The sequence below is a fragment of the Rhinatrema bivittatum genome, chromosome 1, assembly GCF_901001135.1.
Source record: "Rhinatrema bivittatum chromosome 1, aRhiBiv1.1, whole genome shotgun sequence".
Classification (NCBI taxonomy): domain Eukaryota; kingdom Metazoa; phylum Chordata; class Amphibia; order Gymnophiona; family Rhinatrematidae; genus Rhinatrema; species Rhinatrema bivittatum.
This window is the reverse complement of record NC_042615.1, coordinates 778894915-778911144: the sequence shown is the minus strand read 5'-3', so window position 1 is coordinate 778911144 and position 16230 is coordinate 778894915. Positions and strand designations below refer to the sequence as shown.

The 16230-nt window shown below is 44.4% G+C and overlaps 1 protein-coding gene across 3 annotated transcripts in view; it reads right to left on the bottom strand.

The window, feature by feature from the left end:
• LOC115077758 (mothers against decapentaplegic homolog 4-like) overlaps positions 1-6799 on the bottom strand; it is a 150274-nt gene extending 143475 nt beyond the window's left edge. Inside the window, exon 1 of one of the 3 annotated variants that reach the window (XM_029580051.1) lies at positions 6703-6799. The gene's annotated coding sequence lies outside the window, so the exon portion shown is untranslated. Of the gene's footprint in view, positions 1-6407; positions 6540-6587 lie in introns of those variants that run through there. The other 2 variants (XM_029580045.1, XM_029580058.1) reach the window with 2 other exon arrangements.
• Between the last annotated feature and the right edge of the window lie 9431 nt (positions 6800-16230).

Genomic DNA, 16230 nt, shown 5'->3' with positions numbered 1-16230 from the left:
GGAGAAAAAGTGTAGCAGTGGGGGTATACTACCATCCACTTGGCCAAAATGAACAGACAGATGATGAAATGCTAACAGAGATTAGAGAAGTTAATACATTTGGCAGCACATAATGGGAGATTTCAATTACCCAAATATTAACTGGATAACTGTGACATCAGGACATGTTAGGGAGGTAAAGTTTCTAGATTAAATAAATAATTGTTATATGGAGCAGTTGGTCTGGGAAACTGAGAGGGATAGCCAGAGCCATTTTAGACCTAATTCTTAGTAGAACACAAGATTTAGTACAAGAGGTAATAGCGGTAGGGCCGCTCAACAACAGTGATCATAGTGTAATTAAATATGACTTAATGACTGGGAGGACATTAAGTAAGTCTACAGCTCTAGCATTAAACTTTCAAAAGGGAGACTTTGATAAAATGAGGAAAATAGTTGTAAAACATTTGGAAAGGTGCAGCTACAATAGTTGAAAGTTTACATCAGGCGTGGTCCAACTGGACTTCTAAAAATACCATTTTAGAAGCCCAGTCCAGAGGTACTCCATTTATTTAAAAAAAAAAAAGTGGAAGGAAGGTCAAATGACTGCCAGCATGGTTAAAAGGCGAGGTGAAAGAATATTTTAACCAAAAGAACTTCTTTCAAAAATTGGAAAAAAGGATCCATCTGAGGAAAATAATAAAAAGCAGAAGCCCTGGCAAGTTAGATGCACAACACTGATAAGGCAGGCTAAAAGAGAATTTGAGAAGAAGCTGGCCATACAGGCAAAAACTAATAAAAATAATTATTTCCTTCAGTGTATACTGAATAGGATGGAGAACTACCAGTGCTGGAAACCGTATTCAATGATGAAGATTCAGAAGAATACATACAAATCACTGTGAAGCTGGAAGATGTAATAAGGCAAAATGACAAATTAAAGAGTCACAAATTACCTAGACCAGATGGTATAGATGCACATTATTGTTGGGAATTGTCCTTCGTGCCAGAGGATTGGAGGGTGGTCAATGTAACCCTGATTTTTAAAAAGGGCTTGAGGGGTGATCCGAGAAACTATAGATCAGCAAGTCTGACTTCAGTGCCAGGAAAAATCATGGAAACTATTCTAAAGAACAAAAATCACAGAACATATATAGACAGACATGATTTAACGGGACACAACCAGTATGGGTTTCTACAAGGAAAATATCTTCCCTTCTGTCTGCTACATTTTTTTTGAAGGGGTTAAAACAAAAAAAAACCCACCCCACAACAAACGTGGATAATGGTGAGCCAGTGGCTGTAGTGTATGTGCATTTTCAGGTGTTTGACAATGATCTCCATGAGAGACTCCTGAGAAAATTTTAAAAAGTCACGGGATTGGAAGCAATGTCCTATTGTGGATTGCAAACTGGTTAAATGATAGGAAACAGAGTAGGACTAAATGGTTAGTTTTATCAGTGGAGAAGGGTAAACATTGGAGTTCCTCGGGGATCTGTACTAAGACCAGTGCTTTTTAATACATTTATAAAAATGAACTGGGAACAAATGAATTGATTAAATTTGCAAACAAAATTATTCTGAATTGTCAAATCACAAATGGATTGTGAAAAATTGCAGGAGAACCTTGCAAGATTGGAAGGCTGGCCATTCAAATGGCAGATTAAATTTAATATGCATAGGTGCAAAGTGATGCACATGTGGAAAAGTAATCCACAGGAGGCAGACATGAAAGAAGTGCTCTCCGCGGTAATACCTTTTTTTTATATTTCCACTTCAATTGTGGCTACAACATGCCGCACACCAAGTGGAAGGCAAAGGTAAGGGAGATAGACATCATCTCCCTTGCTGGAGACTTCACAATCGTGGATATCCACCTTCTTCACGCCGACATCTAGAACCACGCCAGTAGAGGCCACTGTAGGCTGTGACACGGAGCGTGTGTCGGCGCTACTGGCTGAGATATCGTTGAGTCCCGGCGCTCCGTGTACTCCTCCCCCACCCCACCATCTGATTACCTATTGAACTGAAAATTTCGTCAGTGGCAGAGAAGAGGAAGGAACAGCCGAACCACCTGAAGTTCCCTCGGGAGTAAACCAGGTGAGGCCCTCTTGTCTAGTAACATCTTGGGACTCTGCTGACTTGGGACTGCCGGTGGAAAGGAGGAGAGGAGGATTCCAGGCTGTAGCGGGTGAGGTGATATCTGAGTCTGCAAGGAACAGTAACTATAATTGAGAAGCTTGCAGAGATGTCGTTAGAATCTCTTTGGACTGCCATCAATCCTTGGAGATGGCAATAACTAACCTGACTAGATCAACAATTGACTCTAGCCAACGTTTTGCTAATATTGAGCCTTCTATTTCAACAAATAACACTAGGTTGGAGCAAATGGAAAAACGGATGGGAAATATAGAATCCTGGCAACAAAGATTTGCCCAGGCAGACATCCTCAATGAGAAAAACTTTGAGGTGATTGAGAATTCTTTAAAATATTTGAATCTTAGAATTCTTCATTTTCCAAAATTGGATATAATATCACCGTATGATATGTTTAAAGAATATCTCATATATATTTTGAAAATGCCTCAACAAGCAATTCCAGTGGTATCAAAAATGTATTATACTTCTTCAAAAGTAAATGCAATTACTGGAACTAAGCCTATAGAGGATTCTTTGAACTTGATGGATATAATTGAATCTACACCTGAAATTATTAGAACCAACAGATCAACACTGCAGGTCTCATTCTCCTTCGCGTCTGAACGTGATGCAGTTCTTCGACTTTTTATGCATCATCGTACTGCAAATTTCCATGGAGAGAAGGTATGGATATATCCAGACCTATCTAGAACAACTCAGGAAAAGAGAAGAAAGTTTTGGACTGAGATCTGAGGTGGAAGCCATGGGGGGGGGGGGGGGGGGGGGGGGTGTTAAAATGACTCTTAAATTCCCATGTAAATGTGAGGTTAACTATTTGGATCAAAAATATCTTTTCTTTGAAACATCACAGCTCCAATCATTCTTAGATTCACATACCCAAGATGTTACAGCTGTGGGACCGGAGGTAGTTTGAATGTATACTAGATGTCACTCCTCCTATTTCAATTGTTTAATATGAGGGATCTTGTATCCCTTATTTTTCCTCTGCCAACCGCTTAATACACCTACTCTCCTACTATTACCTATGTATAATCAGATAGAGAAATTTCCTTTGAAATTGTATTTCCTGTAAAAATATGATATCTGTATTCAAACTAATTTGTTGTTTGTATTTGGAAAATGCATAAAAAATATTTAGGAAAAAAGTAATCCACACTGCAGTTACATGTTAAGTTACACATTAGGAATTACCACCAAGGAAAAGGACTTAAGTGTTATAGTGGACAATACATTGAAATCCTCTGTTCAGTGAATGCTAGTGGTCAAAAAAGTAAACAATGTTAGGAATTAATAGGAAAGGAGAATAAACTGGAGAATATCATAATGCCTCCATATCGCTTCATGGTGATGCCACACCTAGAGTACTCTCTGCCATTCTGGTGGCCACATCTCACAAAAAGATTAGTTGCATTTGAAAAGGTACAGAGGAGGGCAAGCAAGATGATAAAGGGGATGGAATACCTCACCTATGAGGAAAGGCGAAAGAGGTTAGGACTGTTCAGCTTGGAGAAGAGACAGATGAGAGGGGGATATGATAGAGATCTATAAAATGTGTGAAATAGAATGGGTAAATGTAAATCGGTTATTTGCTCTTTCAGGTAATACAAAGATTAGGGAGCATGCCATGAAGTTAATAAATAGCACAATCAAAACAAAATCAGAGAAAATTATTTTTCACTCAATGTACAACTTTGCTCTGGAATTCATTAACAGAGGATGTGGTAAAGGTCGTTAGTGTAGCTGGGTTTAAAAAATGTTTGGACAAGTTCCTGGAGAAGTCCGTAGACTGTTATGAACCAAGAAGACTTAAGAAACAACCAGTACTTAGCACTGTGTGATAGCAGCATGGGATCTATTTGCTGTTTAGGATCTTGCCAGTAACTTGTGACCTAGATTGTTCACTGTTGGAAACAGGATACTGGGCTTGATGGACCTTCGGTCTGATCCTGTATGGTAAATTCTTATGTTTTAAAACAACAGTGAACTGCAAAGAACTGCAGAAAGATCTTGTGAGACAAGGAAATGGGGCTTCTAAATGACAGAGGCAATTTAATATGGACATGTGCATGCATGAAGGAAAAAAATAATCCAGCTACAGATTCATGATGCTGGGTTACATGTTAGGAATCACCACCCAAGAAAAAGGACCTCAAAGTCCTTGTGGACAATGTCTTAAATCTTCGGCTTAGTATGCAGAAGTAGTCAAACACACAAATATGTTAATAATTATTTGGAAAGGAATAGAGAACATAACTGAGATCATCATAATGCCTTTGTAGAGATGCACGTGTGCAGTTCTGTTGCCCCATCTCAAAAAAGACATAGCGAACTTTGGAAAGTTACAGATAAGGGGGACAAAGCAATAAAGAGGATGAAAAAGTTCCCTTACGTAGAAAGGGTAAACAGATTAGGGCTCTTTAGCTTGGAAAAGAGATGAATAAGAGGGAATATGATTGAGTTTTATAAAATCATAAGTAGGGTGGAATGGGTAAATAAGGATGGTTACTCTTTCAAATAGCACTAGGGTTAACTCCATGAAACTAGCAATTGGCAGATTTAAATCAAATAGGAGGAAGTATTTTTTCACTCATACAATCAAGGTATGGAATCTGTTGCCTGAGGCAACTATCATACGGGCCAATACAGTAAAGTCCGCGGGAGAGCGAACGCTCGCTCTCCCGGCACGCGCACAGGCCACTCTCTTGTGCGCGTGTTTCTCTATTCAAATGAGGCCCGGCAGTAAAAACAGGCAAAAGGAGGCGCTAGGGACACTAGCGCGTCCCTAGCGCCTCCTTTTGGACCGGAGCAGCGGCTGTCAGAGGGTTTGACAGCCAACGCTCAATTTTGCCGGTGTCGGTTCTTGAGCCCGCTGACAGCCACGGGCTTGGAAACTGGACACCAGCAAAATTGAGCGCCTGGTTTTCGACCAGACAGTTGCAGGCCGACTTCAAATTTTTTTTATTTTTTTTTTACTTTTGGAAACTTTCGGGACCTCCGACTTAATATCGCCATGATATTAAGTCGGAGGGTGCACAGAAAAGCAGTTTTTACTGCTTTTCTGTGCACTTTCCCGGCACCCGAAGAAATTAGCGCCTACCTTTGGGTAGGCACTAATTTCTGAAAGCAAAATGTGCGGCTTAACTGCACATTTTGTTTTCTGAATCGCGCGGGAATATCTAATAGGGCCATTATTATACATTTGCATGTCGCGGGCGCTATTAGGTTCGGGGGGTTGGACGCGCGTTTTCAGCCCCTTACTGAATAAGGGGTAACGCTAGCGCGTCAAAAACGCGCGTCCAATGGCGGGTTAACAGTGCACTCCGTCGGAGCGCATTGTACTGTATTGGCCCGATAATGAGGTTCTGAAGACGCTTGGACAAGTCCATAAACAATTAACCAGGTTGACTTGGGAAACCCAGCACTTATTCCTGGGAGCAAGATACAAGAAACAGATCAACTATTGGGGATCTGCGGGATACTTGTGACCTGGACTGGTCACTGGCAGAGACAGGATGCTGGGTTTCACGTACCTTGGTCTGACCCAGAATGGCACTTATGTTCTTAAGTACTGTTGGTTTCTACAATTACTTAATACACAACTTCAAAACATCAACTTGCCTATATACTTTAACTATGTCTTCTCTCACATTTATGCCTTTGGTTTCTTTACTTCCTTTAAATCTATATATTTTTTCAAATATTAAGTATTTTCAAAATAAGAGATGTGAAAATTACAGCCAAGTACCTACTTTAAAAAACAAACAAAAAGCCCAAAAACTTCCTAGAGTTAGTAGCTCATGAGGGTGGCCTGCACAGAGAGGCAGTTGCTACTACCCTTAAAAAAAAACCAAAAAAAAAAACTTGCTGGGCAGACTAGATGAACCATTTTGGTCTTTATCTACAGCCATTCAGTATGTTACTATATAATTAAACTTTTTAGGTCTCAGTATGATGCCTAAGGATCAGCCTAGCCTAGAGGTGAGCAAACCTTTGTGCTCCCACAAACATATTGGATATTATAAGACAGGCCATCTGCCCTGCCCTGCCCCCTCTCCCAAGTTCAATCCACAGTCCTGGTCCTTCCCCCACCCAGTATACTCCACAGTCGCTGATCCATCTCTCTTCTACAACCCCGGCCCAATGAAAAAGTAGTTATTATAGGTAAAAACAGCAGATTCTTAAGGTTCCGTTCAGCGTTTCACCAAGAAAGCAAAGCAGTTTCCAGCCCCCACTCTGGGAAAAGATCCCAACCCCCATCTATCCCTCACCGTGTGCGCGCAGTCAGTGCAGCGGGGCCTCCTCTTCCTCACAGAGTCCAAATCTGTACTCCCACTCCTCCGTGCGGGGCTCCAAGACTGTCCACGCACCATGCTGCATGCACCCCTACCCCCTGCTTGCGTCCTCAGGCTGAAACAGGAATTGCCACACAAGCCCACCCGCCTACTCACCACGAATTCGCCGCTGAGCTCGGACCCCACCAGCGCACTCCACTCCGACGCACAAAGAGCAAACAGCTGGGGCGAACACACAGGGATGGGGGAGGGGGAACAACAATCGCCTTACCAGCAGCCAGTCGCACAGTATCGACCTGAAAGCTGCGTCATCAAGAGGGGACGCTGAACCGTGCTCCCGCACATAAAAATGAGTGGGGGGGGGGGGGGGAATGAGGGTTGTTAGCGATTTTATTGCTATTTAGTGACCTTTTCATCCCGATGGAGACTTTAGAAACGTGAACACACTTGGGAGTTTAATTTAGCCGTTTTATTTAATTAGCGACGACTCTGACTGTTCTTATACCCATTTTTAAATTTCCATCTGGTTCCTGCTGACTGAGTACAACCGACTAAAAGCAGAAACTGTTTGTTTAACAGCGATCTGTCCCGCCCCTCCTTTTAAGTTCCTGCTGAGTATCTATCTCCATTAACCAATCATATGTAAGAAGGTCGTGGAGACTGTGGGACATAGCCAATGAAGACACGCCTGGGGCGGGGAAACTGGAGGCTGGTTCCAATCACGGGAAGGAAGGGAGGGAGCGAGCAATGGGAGAGGTACCTGAAACGTCCAGTGAGCCCTCATAGGCTGAACTCGGATAGCGTCAGCAGGCTCCTGTGGATAGAGGTAGTAAAGCTAATGACTGGGGAGGGGTAAGCATAGGGTGAGGGATTGCTGGAGCCTGGGGAAGGGTTGATAGCAAGCGCAAGAGTTTTACTTGATTCTAGGAAGATAGTGAACTCATTGAGCGAGAAGAACATAAGGTGTTCAGCAGCAAACCTAATGAGTGTGAGTGAAATTGCGTGTGTCAAAATATGTGTCCGTCTGAGAGAGAGAGAATGTGTCTGTCAGAGAGCTTTGTTCTTTTGTGTGAGAGAGATTGTGTGTATGTGAGTGTTAGAGAGAGACTGTGTGTGTGATGCTCCTTTTGACCTTGGGCAAATCACTTCTTGGTGTATTGCAAATTTAGGGGGTAATTTATTAAGCTGCAATATTTTATCACAGGAGGCAAAATATCACCGGGTGGGGGGTATTTCCATATAAGAACATAAGAAATTGCCATGCTGGGTCAGACCAAGGGTCCATCAAGCCCAGCATCCTGTTTCCAACAGAGGCCAAAACCAGGCCACAAGAACCTGGCAATTACCCAAACACTAAGAAGATCCCATGCTACTGATGCAATTAATAGCAGTGGCTATTCCCTAAGTAAAATTGATTAATAGGCATTAATGGACTTCTCCTCCAAGAACTTATCCAAACCTTTTTTGAACCCAGCTACACTAACTGCACTAACCACATCCTCTGGCAACAAATTCCAGAGCTTTATTGTGCGTTGAGTGAAAAAGAATTTTCTCAATTAGTCTTAAATGTGCTACTTGCTAACTTCATGGAATGCCCCCTAGTCCTTCTATTATTCAAAAGTGAAAATAACCGAGTCACATCTACTCGTTCAAGACCTCTCATGATCTTAAAGACCTCTATCATATCCTCCCTCAGCCGTCTCTTCTCCAAGCTGAACAGCCCTAATCTCTTCAGCCTTTCCTCATAGGGAAGCTGTTCCATACTCTTTATCATTTTGGTTGCCCTTCTCTGTACCTTCTCCATTGCAACTATATCTTTCTTGAGATGCGGCGACCAGAATTGTACACAGTATTCAAGGTGTGGTCTCACCATGGAGTGATATAGAGGCATCATGACATTTTCCGTTCTATTAACCATTCCCTTCCTAATAATTTCTAACATTCTATTTGCTTTTTTGACTGCTGCAGCACACTGAGCTGACGATTTTAAAGTATTATCCACTATGATGCCTAGATCTTTTTCCTGGGTGGTAGCTCCTAATATGGAACCTAACATCGTGTAACTACAGCAACGGTTATTTTTCCCTATATGCAACACCTTGCACTTGTCCACACCAAATTTCATCTGCCATTTGGATGCCCAATCTTCAAGTCTTGCAAGGTCCTCCTGCAATGTATCACAGTCTGCTTGTGATTTAACTACTTTGAATAATTTTGTATCATCTGCAAATTTGATATCCTCACTCGTCGTATTCCTTTCCAGATCATTTATATATATATTGAAAAGCACCGGTCCAAGTACAGATCCCTGAGGCACTCCACTGATTACCCTTTTCCACTGAGAAAATTGACCATTTAATCCTACTCTCTATTTCCTGTCTTTTACCCAGCTTGTAATCCACGAAAGGACATCGCCTCCTATCCCATGACTTTTTAGTTTTCGTAGAAGCCTCTCATGAGGGACTTTGTCAAACGCCTTCTGAAAATCCAAATACACTACATCTACCGGTTCACCTTTATCCACATGTTTATTAACCCCTTCAAAAAAATGAAGCAGATTTGTTAGGCAAGACTTCCCTTGGGTAAATCCATGTTGACTATGTTCCATTAAATCATGTCTTTCTATATGCTTTACAATTTTGTTCTTGAGAATAGTTTCCACTATTTTTCCCTGCACTGAAGTCAGGCTCACTGGTCTATAGTTACCTGGATCACCCCTGGAGCCTTTTTTAAATATTGGGGTTACATTGGCCACCCTCCAGTCTTCAGGTACAATGGATGATTGTAATGATAGGTTACAAATTTTAACTAATAGATCAGAAATTTCATTTTTGAGTTCCTTCAGGACCCTAGGATGCATACCATCCGGTCCAGGTGATTTGCTACTCTTTAGTTTGTCAATCTGGCAAACTACATCTTCCAGGTTCACAGTGATTTCGTTCAGTTCGTCTGACTCATCACCCCTGAAAACCATCTCCGGAACTGGTATCTCCCCAACATCCTCATTTGTAAACACAGAGGCAAAGAATTCATTTAGTCTTTCTGCAATGGCCTTATCTTCCCTAAAGGAATGTCAGCAGAAAAGGTCCAAATGGTCCATCCCGTCTGCCCGGTAAGCTTATGGTAATATCTGCTATGCCATGCCATTGAAGCAGAAAGCAATGTTAGAAGTGTAACCACAGAATCAAGGCTTATTGGTTGAGAATATATCTCGGCAGTATAGAGTTGTGCTTTTTTTCTGTGATAAAATATTATCAAAGGTCCGAAAAACCCAGTTCCCACAGGGCCACTATTGGTTTAAAGGGCTCTGAGGCCCCAAAATACTCCCCTGCCCACCTCCCCTCAACCACCTATCAAGCAGTATGAACCCAAAAAGTTTAAAAAAATAAATCACTGGTGCAGAGCAATGCCTCACCTCACTTCCAAAACCCCCTCCCTTTTGTATAAAATAGCCTCAGACCCAACTAGCCTCCCTATCAACCCCCCAAGTAGCAGATACACTCCCTGATACCTCTCCCCAAAAGACATCATCATCCCTGGGGTCTAGTGGGTCCCCACTAGTAAAATCCAAAATAAACCCTGGTGGTCTAGGGACCCTCTCCCCAGATACCCCCCATTTCTTTTGAAGACTTGATGTAGTGGCAATCTGGAGCACCCCCTAGCTTTGAGCCGGTCGATGCCATTTTCCAAAATGATGCCGACTAGCCATTGCCCCTAAGGTGCAGTGGTGGTGAAGTGGTGGCCCAGAGCTACAGGATGCTCCAGGCCACCATTTCACCAACAATGAGTCTTCAAAAGGCATGGGGGGGGGGGGGGCAGGGGCTCCCCTTGACCACCAGGGTTTATTTTGGATGCAAGGGGGAGAGGGTCCCAGTAGACCCCAGGAATAAGAGGTCTATTGGGTGTCCCTTCAGTTCGGCATGCTCGGTTGACAGACACCAGAGAGCAAGCATTTTCTGTAACCTCACCCATTTTGTGGAACTCTGTCTATGACCTATGGATGCTGGATTGTATAAGGACATTCAAGAGCATGCTTAAAACATTCTTTTTCAGACAGACATTCCCATGGATGGATGTGATGTCCTATAACTGGGATAATGTACTTTGGAGCAGATTTTTCTTTATGTTTACTTATTTTGTTTTGATTATGCTGTGTATGTTTTATTGTAAGCCACCTAGGGCTTTGGCATCGGTGGGCTATAAATTAAAGTACAAAAAAAAAGTGTTAAGTAAAAGGGTTTATCATGTGATAAATGCCGTTTCACATACATTATCACAGCTTAGTAACGCCCTTAGATTGTAAGCCTTCTGGGGATAGGGAAATACCTACAGTACCTGCCGAAAGGAGGAATATAAATCAAACAAATAAGAGAGATATTGTATGCCTGTCAGAGTATTTGTGAGTCAGAGAGAGATTGTGTCTGTCAGAATGTGTGAGTCTGAGAGAGATGTCAGCGTGTGTGTGTGACTGAGAGCGAGTGTAGAGTGGGTGTGTATTTGAGTATGGTACTCCTTGTGACCTGGGGTAAGTTACTTCACTCTCCATTGCCTCAGGTACAAAATTAGATTGTAAGCCCTCTGGGGATAGGGAAATACCTACGGTATGTGAATGTAATCTGCTTTGAAGTCCTGATAGGTAGAATATAAATCAAATAATGCCTTATCATATTGCTAGACCAGTCATTACAATAGGGACTTCCCTCCTCAGCTTGACAGAGACAGCAGACACACCTTTTACATGACCTTATTTTAAGACGATAAAGGAGGCATGGCCTTGGCCAAAACCAGTAGTTCTCTGTCTCCAGCCATGGCAGACACATGAAGAGGATGTAGATATAGAGTCGGAGTGTTCCTTGGCATGGTTGAGTCCTGTTGCTCCTGGGACAACTACCCCTAAGCATTACTTCTCCCAGGCTCTGCCTTGGTTGAGCTCCTGAGTCATCCTAGTGATAACATTTCCCAAGCCCTGTCCTGGTTGAGTTCCTGGAGGTCTCTCCTTGCCTGCAAAACCTCCAGCAAACAGTGCCTGGCCCAGTACATCAGTGATTACTTAGCTGCAGAAAGTGGTTCCTGGATTCTCAGGAGGCTTGTAAGGCACTCTCGCTGTCTCCACCCCTGCCTTGCTCTCTCACAGGTGAAGGAGCTGCAGAAGTAAGTAGAAGTCAGGTCACCTACCAACAAGTAAGCAGCGGCTGAACCGGTTTCTTTGTGGATATACATATGCTGGAGAGAGGGCTGCAGCTGAGCATATAAAACCGCAGAGGAATGGGTAATTCCTTGCTCTTAAACTATTGTCCTGCTCTTTTTTATAGTATTAAGTGCTACATTTGTGATATGCCTATGAGTTTTCCAAACAGGCTGGGTAAGGCCTGCAAGACTACTGCAAGGCTAAACATTACGCAGCAGGAGTGTGACAGTCTGCATAGGTTAATTAGTACCTAACAGATAGGCTGATGCACTGGTTAACCCACGGATGCGCATTTTGGACGCATATCCATAACCCCTTATGCAATAAGGGGATTAGCACATCCAAAACGCACGTCTAAACCAGCGCATAGCTAATAGCGCTCATCACATGTAAATTCATGTTGATGACGATAGTAGCTATTACCCACTTATATAAAAAAATTAATGTGCACCTGATGCACACATTTTTAATCTCAAAAATTAACACCTGCTCTGGAGGAATCCCTAAAGTTAACAGAAAAGCAGAAAAAACTGCTTTTCTGTAGTTCCGCTGACTTAATATCATAGCGATATTAAGTCAGAGGAACAGAAAAAGGGAGAAGGTAAAAAAAAAAAAAAGTCTTGCTGGCAGTCAGGTTAGGGAAACGGATGCTCAATTAAAGAACATCCATTTTCCTAACTCGTGGCTGGGTACAGGTTAGGAAAACGGATGCTTGTAAAATTGAGTGTCTGTTTCCCTAACCCACGCACAGACACATCTGGGGGCCAGATGCCAAGGAGGGGCTAGGGATGCACAATTTCCCCTAGCACCTCCTTTTTAATGCAGCGGCTCTTTTGCCTACTGCAGCATGCGCCTGGGACAGGTGGATGGGTGCATGTTAGGAAATCAGGCCCTCAGTCATGAGCACCCGTTTTTCGTGCGCCGATATTGCATCGGCCTGAGAGTAAGCCAGGATAACAGGCTCGGCTGTCTTACAGCGGGTAAGTCCTTTAATTGCAGTAGCCCTGCTTAAGGTATAACATGTTGCAGTGTAGCTCAAGGTTGCGCAGGTGCAATGCCCTTCAACAAAAATGTAGCTTAATGGGCAAAGGTTTTGGGGGAAATCTATAACATCTTTAAAAGATGTTCAGAACTTACCTGAGCTATAAAGCGAGCAGTCTTTAACTAATTATCTCTAGCTGCAGAGGAGTACTCCTGCTTGACCACACCCTATACTAATACTGGCTGAGGCTGGTTCAGTGAAAACTCTTGCCTACTATCAGGCCGATACAGTAAGGATGTGGAAGAAAGAGTGCGGTAGTGCCGGGCACACCCTCGTTTGCCGCACGCACAGTCCGGATCACATACCGCTCGATACAGTATTTAAATGGCATGCAAATGCAAGCTGCGTCCAAAGCACGTCCATGAAGCGCAATCCATTTTACTGTAAAGAGCGCTATACAGTGCCTATACAGTATCCTGGGTGCGCTGGTATCTGTCATTTCAAATGACATTTGAAATGACAGGTACCAGGAAGTGGATACAGGACAAGGGCTGGTACAGTTTGTTTTGTTGTCCTGTGCAAATGATTGCTTCACTGCCTGACCCCCTCACCCCCCGGGAAAAGACTTTTAGAGGAGCCAGGATCGGGCAAACTTTCCCCCAGCCCCCGCTCACCTGCCCTGGTCGCGTCCATGGGTGCTGGTCTCCCATGCGGGCGCGCTGACAGCTCCGGAGCAGCCCCAGTCCTCTCTTCCCTCCTCCCGGGGGCAGCCGGCGGCGAGAGCGGCTTCAGCAGCCCGGGGCGGATCGGGCGCTCCCCATGCGAGGCGGCTTCCAGCAGCCCTCGCCGGCGAAGGTGCATGAGTGCATGCAGTGACCTCGGACGTCCAACCGGGTGCTCAGCTCACGGCGTGCGCTCATGCACCTTCGCTGGCGGGGGCTGCTGGAAGCCGCCTCGCATGGGGAGCGCCCGGTCCGCCCCAGGCTGCTGAAGCCTCACAGGAAAGTGTGCCCGTGAAATTTCGTCTCTCTCTGCTGGGGCTTGCCTGACGCTCCACACTAACGCAGGGGTAAGGGTAGGCGGTAAATTAGCAGGTTAAACACGCGGCAAAACTGCAGGTTAAAAAGGCGATAATCGGGGCACACGTTACTGTATGGGAGGGAATAGCTAATCCGATCGTTTACATCTCATATACATGCCGCGGGCGGAAAGAGTTACCTGTTGATTTCAAGAAGCGGTAAGGATGGGTTAAAAGGGATAGTGAATCGCGGGTTGGACTTACACGGCCAAATTGTGGGTACAAAGCGGGTTAGAAGCAGGGTAACCGCGGCCGCGCTTTACTGTATCGGTCTGTAATAAAGGTAAGGCTCTAGTAGTGGAGCCAGAGAAAATATGAGGGCTGTAGGCTCCTCTTAAAAGGTTTGGGAAGCATACAGATTACAACCCCACAGGCTCCCCTTAAGGAGTAACGCTCATGGAGCAAGCAAGTTCAGTCCTCCATACTCATTATTGGTAATGTTCTGGCTATAGAGCAAGCAGGTTAGTCCTATATGCGCCTCTTGAATACTTTGTCTATGTAGCAAGCAGGATTTAATTCTGTATGCCCCTCTTGAATAACAATGCTCTCTCTGTGGAGCAAAGAAGTTCAGTCCTGCATGCTCCTCATGAATAATAATGCTCTGGCTATGAAGCAAGCAGGTCGTAGCCCTTCAGCCTCCTCTTAAAGATGGGGAGGCTGGGGTATTCCTGGGTCTAACACCATTATGGGTTTAATTTTCCAACAGGAGTCTCTTCCCAGATCTGCCCTGGTTGAGTTACTGGAAAGTAATCCCGGGTTCCTTAGGGGATCTGTACAGCCTCTGGAAAGTGGTTCCCGGATACTCTGGAACCTGATAGCCCTTGTGATTAAAAAAAAATAAAGGCTGCAGTTATGCTCACTCTTTCTCCCTCCCTGCCCCTCTCCTTGGTGAAGGAACAGAAGATGTAAGTAGAAGCTGTGTCTGTTTATCAGGTGGGGGCTGCCAGAAGGTGGTAAGTAATATTGAGCCATTCTGTATTTTCTGTGGGATGAAAAGAGTTAAAAGCTGAGATATCTGATGTTGGTGTTATGTCTACTGTGCTGTACCCACAGCTGAGAGAGAGCAATGGCTGAGAGTGCTTATTTATTGCGGGGAAGTGGAAGCCCAACTCCCTGTGGTACTGCTGGTTTTCTGGTTGTTTCTGGGACACTGCAATCATAGGTGTAACCTTACATTATGGGGTAGATTTCCAAAACTTACGCACACATGGACACATGATTTTATAACATGCACGTGCATGTTATAAACTTTGGGTCGGCGCACGCAAGGGGGGGGGTATAGTTTTGCAAATACGCACGGCGACACATCGGGGCCTTCCCCAGTTCCCTCCCAGTCCGCTCCAACCCTCCTAGCCTAACCTCCCTTCCCCGCCCTCCCCCTATCTTAACTCCCCCTAATTTTTCTATTTCACCTTTTGCTCCTGCCGGCGCGTGATCCCCCTGGCACAGCAGCAAATGGCCGCTGTACCGGGTGCCTCTAGACCCACCCCACCCCCAGACCGCCCCTTTTTAAAGCCCCAGGACTTACACGTGAGGCCGGGCCCATTTGAAAATTGGCCTGGCGCAAGTAAATCCCGGGATTTAAGCATGCCAGGGTTTGAAAATCTACCCGTATGTGCACAAAGTGCCTTGCAGTATAATACCACTATGGTAGAACTGTAGTTCTTGCAGTTCAAGTGCTAACTCAGCAGTAAGGATAGCACACCACAAATTTGCAGAAGGAACATACACCAAACGTTTTACAGTGCACGAGTTGATGGGTAATTAGCAAAGCATAGGTATCTCAGAGCTTTCAGATCTCTCTATAATAGCACAGCTCAATGTCCTACAGGATACAGAGTGACCTACTGCGCGAGGGCAAGAGGTGTGGTTGTCCTAGACAATGGCCCAAAGGATTTGCCTCTGGCTGTATTTGTGAATATTTCATCCTATCACATTGTCTTGGTTAGAAGTTGAGGCACAATTAACAAAGGCAAGGTGAATGAATGAACTCACTGGGACACAAATAGCTCTACACAAATTTAGGAGGTAACAGCAGGGATGCTGTTACACATCTTAAAAGTATTCCAATTAATTTGAAGTGGAGAGTTAAAAAAAAAAATCAGAAGGTTGTCAGCCTATCCCAGTTGCTAACAGACTTGTCCCTGAGACTTCAACTACAGACTGCCTCACTACTGCCTCCTCTGGTGGCTCTCTTCAAGCTCTTAAATAAAAGAACTCTTGTGTTTGTGTAGTACTAGTCTAGCCCAGTGCTGTGGCTCCTCATGGGGCTCCTCCCTGTGGGCGTGGTCACCTCCACAGCACCCAAGGATCCACACACACATAATAACAACAGCTGCAAGTCTGCTAGCTGTTGTGCAAGCATCAAATGTGCTTCAGTCAGCTGTGCACAATCTGATTGTCTCTTCTCTCTCTCTCTTGGGCACTGTTCTCCCTGAGGGCTACCTCCTGTGCATGGGCTTGAAGCTCAGCATTGGCGACTTCCAGTTCCCATGCTTTGGCTTGTTCCTATCCAAGGCTCCGAATGAATTCCGCCAGCTGCTTCTGCAAC